Raw genomic sequence first — 7,699 nt, 5'->3', positions numbered from 1 at the left:
CCAATAAACGGAACATTTATAAATCCACTTCGAGTTTCATTTCGAGAATAGCGGTGGTGGTTCAGATCGACATTGTACGCTTATAGTTTGGTCCTACGAGCCGGATAACCAGAAGAAGAATACTCTACACATCGACGCCGAGAAGAAGGACGATTTTACCTGCGATCCCAGGAAGATTTTCATCGGCAGTACTACCTGCGATCCCAGGAGTACCTGCAGAGGGTTGACTTCATTGCCTGTACAAAGTAACTCACCGCATCGACACATTGCTGCTGTGGGCCGCCGAAGGAAAGCATTGTCCACCAGTTCATAGAAGCGAAGTATACAATCGACTTCAAAATGAACACAAGAAGCTGACAAGCTAAGAGGGCAGAAGAAATCTATGAATATGTACGGAAAGAATGCATGCCGTTAGAATCACCATCGAAAGTACTACAACGAAGACTAGCCAATATTACACACGACAGGGAGTCGGTTGAATCAATACGGAGGAACGAAGCCGTTGATTCTACGTTGTTACCTGTGGGTTTAGCATCACAGACCTCTAGAAATACGATGAGGTCGAAAGCATCCCGTGTAAGGCAAGCTGAATACGAAGTCCATAAACGCAGATTAGAAGATTATTAGAAAAAGAATATTTAAGAAAAAAGTTCGAATTAAAGAAGCAAGAGATGGAACAAGAGATGGAACTAGAAATGAAATTGTTAATCGCCATTGACTTAGCCAGAGTAGACGGTGAAAAGAGTATCGTCAAATGCTTGCCAGAACAGCGGAACGGGAGCAATTCCACTGTTATGGTAGATAAACGGCTAAGAAAGCATGGCGGCGAGAATAATCTATCTCAGGGTGATAGGGAAGACACAGTGCTTGCAGAACGCGTGAAGCCATGCATACAGAATGTGTCTTGGGAAATAGAGCGGCCCATATTACCTATCGAAGAGGCCTCCGTGCCGAGAACGCGATCCCAAGATCGGAACGGCTCATCGGAGCCTTTGAAAAAATAGCTACAAACAGATCCCCTGTACCACATGCTCCAGATCTGCCGCAGTTTAACGGGAATGTTTGCGACTGGCTTTACTTTAAAGTTGCTTATGAAGACTCCACGAGGCTCTACAAATACTGTAAAGCGGAAAATATAACAAGATTACGAACATGTCTTACGGGAGCCGCTAAAGAAACAGTCGCCGTATTATTGAGTACTGCTTGTGATCCCGAGCTTATTATGAACGCTATGGGCGACCAGAGATTATAATTGATAAAGCGCTAGATGAAATAAAGCTATTACACGTACACTTCGCCATCGTAATCTATCCAGTGCTTCTCGCGTCCAAATTCGAACTCCTATTTTTTCAAGGTCTTTAACAACTCTATGCCACCAGCGTCGGTCCGATTGAATATTTTAATTGAAGCGATATCACTTACCGTTTCAGAGATAGCTTTTTCTAAACCCTAGCTAATTACTTATCACCATCTTATCAGCTACTATTTCCTGCACGAAATTTCCAATCATTATCTAATTACTGACTCAGTTCGAATGCATCGTTATAGTTATCTACTTTCCTACTTTCACTAACCTAATCTATGGCTCTAAATGAAAAATAAATAATTATACCTAACCTAACCTACGAGTCTAAAAAAACAACAATAAATATACCTAACCTACTGTTGGATGGTTCCAATCTTTTAAGGGGACTGAGGTCTGGTGGTGAGGGTCTATTTAAAAAAACACTTAGGTACTTCATATTGTTTAATATATATGTCGGCGGTAAAATAAAAATAAAATATGTTTATTATGGAACATAAGATACATGTATCACTTATTCCACGTCATTAAATTTGAATTTGTAGGCATCCCTACTCATCGGCAAAGAAGACAGAGGGTGTAGGCCGAGAGAAAAAGCCGGCGTAAAAAACTCTCGGTACTCTTTTAAAACAGCAAATCATCAAACAACACTTATTTAAAACAAATATCGCAAATTAATTAGAAGTAGCCTGTCTAGCACTAGTCCCAGGCCCTTTTATCAACTAGATAATCGTTGACTTTATAGTAAGCCTTTTTACACAGCTTTTCTTTAATACATTTCTTAAATTTATTGAAAGGCAGAGATAAAAGAGCCTCTGGGATTTTATTAAAGAAGAGTATCCCTTTCCCCAAAAAAGAATTACTAACTTTAGATAGTCTAGTACGGGGAAATTGCAGCCTGCGTTTGTATCGTGTATTAACATTGTGCGTATGTTCTATTCTAGTAAACTTATCACTATTTTTGTATACATACATAATATTTTCATAAATATATTGCGAGGGAAAGGTAAGTATAATAATTTCCTTGAATTTATCTCTAAGAGATTCCCTACATTTTAAATTATAGATTGCACGAATAGCCCTCTTCTGCAGGATGAAAATAGTTTCGACATCAGCAGCATGACCCCATAATAATAAGCCATAAGTCATTAAGCTATGAAAGTAACTAAAATAAACAAGTCTAGCTGTATCGACATCAGTTAGTGAGCGAATTTTTTTAACCGCGTAGGCTGCAGAACTAAGTCTCTTCGCCAATCCGTTAATATGAGGGGACCGAACACGTCAGGCTGTCCGCAGGTTAGGAAAGAGCGTAGGGCATGGACGGCTGCCTCACACCCTTCTTTTACACCGAAGCCTAACTGTACGGGTTTAAATTCCGAATTTAATTTTGGTAAAATATGTTGAACAGCAATTTCGGAGGCCAGACGTCGTAGTGTTGAACCAACAAAAAATGGTCTCACCCCTCCATCCTTTTTGGTGAGGGCAATAAGGTTCGCGACGAAAAGAATTTCTGTATTGACATTACCGGAATACATAAAGTTAATTAATTTAGTTATCGAATTTACTAGTTGCTCGCCTGCATCACCCACAGAATGCGATGTTAAGTCTTTCAAATGTTGGGGTGAGATTCCATCCTGCAGCCGAACCAGGTTTAAAAGATAAAATGGCATCCGTAACATCTTTATTTTAAATTTGAATGCATGCTTGCCCTGCTGTTGGTGGGTTGAGAAAATATAGGTTTACTGGAGCTGGGGGATGTTTTGTCCGTAAGGGGCAAGGGCTGAAGAGAGTCGGGGGTATCTGGTGATAGCACGTCGTTAGAGAACAAAAGGTGAGCGACACCTTTAAGATCTACGTCACAAATTTTGTTTTCAATTGTTGGGCATCATGTTTGGTAAGAAGTGCTGGCGAAGGCAAGGCTTACAGCACAGTTATTGTTAATCTTTTGTGTCAAATAAAATTCGGTTTATCAGTTTTTATTATATGTACGTAGTGTGCTGTATGAAAATAAAAATAGGTTCTGCCAGTCTTGAGTACAGCTTATGTAACATTTCTGGATTAATTGTGACAAATGTGAAGCAACGGTTATTCGTTTATATTATATTTTATTGTTCCTAATATAAGGAATAAGTAATAATTACATGTGATTGCTTAACTAATGCATACATTTCTGTTCTTATCTATTTCTAAAGTATTTTAAAAATGCAATGACTAATAAGATTGCGAGGGTTATTAGAGTGCCCTTTGAATCCATTATCCACATTTTTCTGATAAGTACGGATACTTGTCCAAACATGCAGTCGAGCTTGAATATCGTACTAGATAACGATATCCGTTAACAGTCTATAAGATTTACGAGTAGAGTATTATATTGTTATCATGTATTTAAGTTTATTTTTGTTGTCCTATTTTAAGAGTACTAATTTGGTATTTTTCATAATCGCGGAGTGTATAGGTATATGGAAAATTTGACTTGTGACCTATGTAAAAAATGTTTTAATACAATCCGGGGCTTAAAAATACACAAAACAAAGATAAACAGAGACACTTTAAAACATTTACAACTTTCTTTTAATAACAGCACATATAGGCACGCAACACCAGACCACATAAAACTTCAAACTTTACTTTCGAATTTTAAAAAAAACAATTCCAGTTGTTAAACGCATACCTCGGGGTGCCCAGATCGCCATCGCCACATTAATAGAATCATATGTTACACATTGCATAACAGAAAACAGTACAGAGTCTTGGGAGAAACTATGGACTTTTCCTTATAGTTTCTTGCGAAAGGTTAGTCCAGTCATAACCTCAGTGATAAACTCAAAAATTTAAAAACAATTGTAATGATCCCACGTGTGTTCGAAATACATGATTTTTATAAATCCATTTTTAACTTCGGCTAATAAAACTATTCGAAAAATACCAAAATGTGTCTCAAAAATAGTAGAACAAAAAATTAACGATGGAGATCTAAAGGGGGCTGCCAGAGTTTTTACAGAGTTCGTAGGGTTAAGATCTAAAATGTATGCAATACAAGTTGATGACAAGGTGGTGACGAAAGCGAAGGGTGTAAATAAATGTATAACAACATTTAATAATTATAAGTCGTGTTTGTTTAATAAAAACGTACAGTATTGTAAAATGTATCGGTTTAGATCATTAAAACATACAATTTTTACACAGGAAATAAATAAGATATGTTTATCTTTTAATGACGCTAAGCGGTACATTTTACCTAACAAAACCGATACGTTACCTATAGGTCATTACAAAATCATTAGTATGTAATTAAGTTAATAATTATTGTATATAACGCACTGTAAATGTTTATGTAAAATAAATTTGTGTTTTACATATTGTATAATGTATATACATATACCTACATTAATATTCTGTATATTTCATAAAAATAAGTTGTTTTTAAAATATCAACTTAGTTTTATTCCTTTCCTTGATGAAGACAGAAGTAAAAATAATAATGATTCATTTTATTCATCCCTTTGCTGCCATCGGACCTAGTGGGTGTGGAAAATCTAACTTTGTTGCAAATTTCATTAAGCATACAAATAGTATATGTAATGAGATTTTTTAGAAATTACACGGTGTTATGATGAAATGCAGCCGCTTTATTACCCCGAGTAAATTACCATCAATGACTACCGGAATTGCATGTGTTTGATGGTGAAAATCCACATTTGATTATATTATAGATTATAGATAGATGACTTAATGAGGGAATCTGATGGTCGAGTTGTTGATATATTTACCAAAGGCAATCACCATACAAATTTGTGTGTTTTTAACATAACTCAAAACTTATTTCATCAACAGGACAGCGCGACATTTCACTTAATTCAAGTAATATTATTTATTTAAAAAAATCCCCGTGACAAAACACAAATACGATTTCTAGCAAGTTTTCCGACAAATAGTTAATATTTTTAAACTAATATAGTCTCTAAACTAAACTCGTATTAAACTTTATCGATGAATTTTTCTGACATCTCATTTCTTTCATTTCATTTCATTTCTTTACGTTACTTGCAAATTGTCAGATTAGTTAAATATACACTTCATAGCATGTAAGTAACTTAGCCTACCTTAATCTGATGCGCGCGAGAAAGTCTGATCATTAACTTTTTTTTTACTAATCTGATCCTATATCCTTGACGGGCGGCCATATCTATGGAGCTCATATTTGGTAGAAATACTTAACCGGGTACAAAGTACCTCCCTGTATATTAATATGCCACGCTGGAGTAAATCCCGAAATCCCCTCTTGGGCTCCCCAGCAATAAGTCAGTAATGAGCCATGTATCAACGAATAACAACGCATAAGGAATTGTTATCGGCTTTACATAAATTCAAACCCAAACATCGTAGGATATGATTGCCTATCACAACACTTCGCACCGTGCATTTACCTATAGGGTTTTCATTGTTTATAGAATGTAAGTGCGTTCTCCTATTTCACAATGCCTCCTGCTTATAGCGGATAAAACTTTGTTTTTCATTTATTTTATTATTAATAATTACTTAAGATGACACGTGGAACATGGTGTAATGTTTGCAGCTCCTTACAAATGTTGTGTATAACAAAAAACTTGGCGTTTAAAAAGAGTGCCGGAAAGTTTATTTCCAGTTCTTCTCCTCCATTCTACGCCCTTGTTTTGAGAACTGACAGTAATAGTATAAGATCCCGATATACAACGACCTTCACCGAGATGCTTATTTAATGAAACGTATTTTATATTTAATTTAATATGTCAATAAATATAATCCATATGGGTTTCCTAGCAAATTTCAGTCCAGAGTACGTTTAATTAATATTTAAAAAAAAATATTTTTTTATAATTTGCATGTAGTAAATTTTTAATTTTTTTTCAATCAATATTTTTAATCAGGGTAGTATTATATACTACCCTGATTAAAAATATTGATAAACAAATATTGATTAACAAGAAGTTTGTTTTTCAATTGTGGCAACACCGAGAACGTGATAGTTTTGACATTTAGTTTTTGGCGGTATTCGTAGCAGGTGCTTTGGCAATTATTACAATGAATTCAATTTCGCTCGAAAATCGCATTAAAATAATTCAAATCCACTATAAAAATGGTGGTTCTGTTAAAGTTACATTTCGTAAAATTCGTGATATTTTCGGCCAGCATAATCGTCCTTCTGAGACCGCTGTTAAGAATTTGGTCGCGAAATTTGAGTCGACAGGCTCGGTACAAAATGTGCCAACACCAACACGTGTTCGACCGGGTCGTTCAACAGAAAACATCGCCGCCGTGAGCCACAGTGTTGAAGAAGATCAAAATTTGTCAATTTCACGACGTTCTCAACAATTGGGGTTATCCAAAAGCACAACATGGCGAATTTTGCGAAAGGATTTGGCTTTGAAGCCTTACAAGATTCAACTGGTGCAGGAATTAAAGCTGATCGACCATTCAAATCGCCGCAGATTCGCTCAGTTCATTCAGGAACAACCTGCTGGTTTTTCTGAAAAAATCATTTTTTCAGACGAAGCCCATTTTCATTTGTCAGGGTACGTCAACAAGCAAAATTGTCGCATTTGGGCTTCTGAAAATCCTAAAGCAATTATTGAGAAGGCTTTGCATACTCAACGTGTTACTGTGTGGTGCACTATGTGGTCTGGAGGCGTGATTGGGCCGTTTTTTTTCGAAGATGAGGCTGGAAATGCGGTAACAGTCAATGGATCACGGTATCGCGAGATGTTAACCACTAAATTTTGGCCTATTATTGATGACATGGATATCACTGAAATGTGGTTTCAACAGGACGGTGCCACATGTCACACAGCCAATGAAACGATCAATTTATTGCAAACCAAATTTCCCGAGCGCATAATTTCGCGAAATTCAGCTGTTAAGTGGCCAGCCAGATCGTGTGATTTAACACCACTGGATTATTTTTTGTGGGGCTATGTTAAAGACAGAGTCTATACGGAGCCAATCGAATCGATTGCAGCCTTAAAACTCAAAATCCGTGATGTCATTAACGAAATAGACCCTCCATTTTGCCAAAAAGTGATTAAAAATTTTGATGAAAGAATCAACATCTGTCAGCGTGGTCGTGGTGGACATTTGCCAGATATCATTTTTCATTCATAATTGCCAAACTTTTCTCTTTGTAATACAATAAAAATTTTATTCATTTTCCTCTAAATTCTTTGTTTTATTTTGTTTTAGAAAACAAAGTTCTTGTTGAAAAACCCTATATATGTATCACTATAACTTTCTTTTTTACTAAAGATGTATGTATACTTTAGTGTCACATAAAAAATATACACATAAATAGTTAATTGATTAAAAACAACCTAACGTTTGCATATTCTATGGGCTTCATGCTTTCGATTGGTATAGAATTTA

This window comes from Pieris napi, chromosome 4 (genome assembly GCF_905475465.1).
Source record: "Pieris napi chromosome 4, ilPieNapi1.2, whole genome shotgun sequence".
NCBI lineage: Eukaryota > Metazoa > Arthropoda > Insecta > Lepidoptera > Pieridae > Pieris > Pieris napi.
This window is presented reverse-complemented; position numbering follows the sequence as displayed.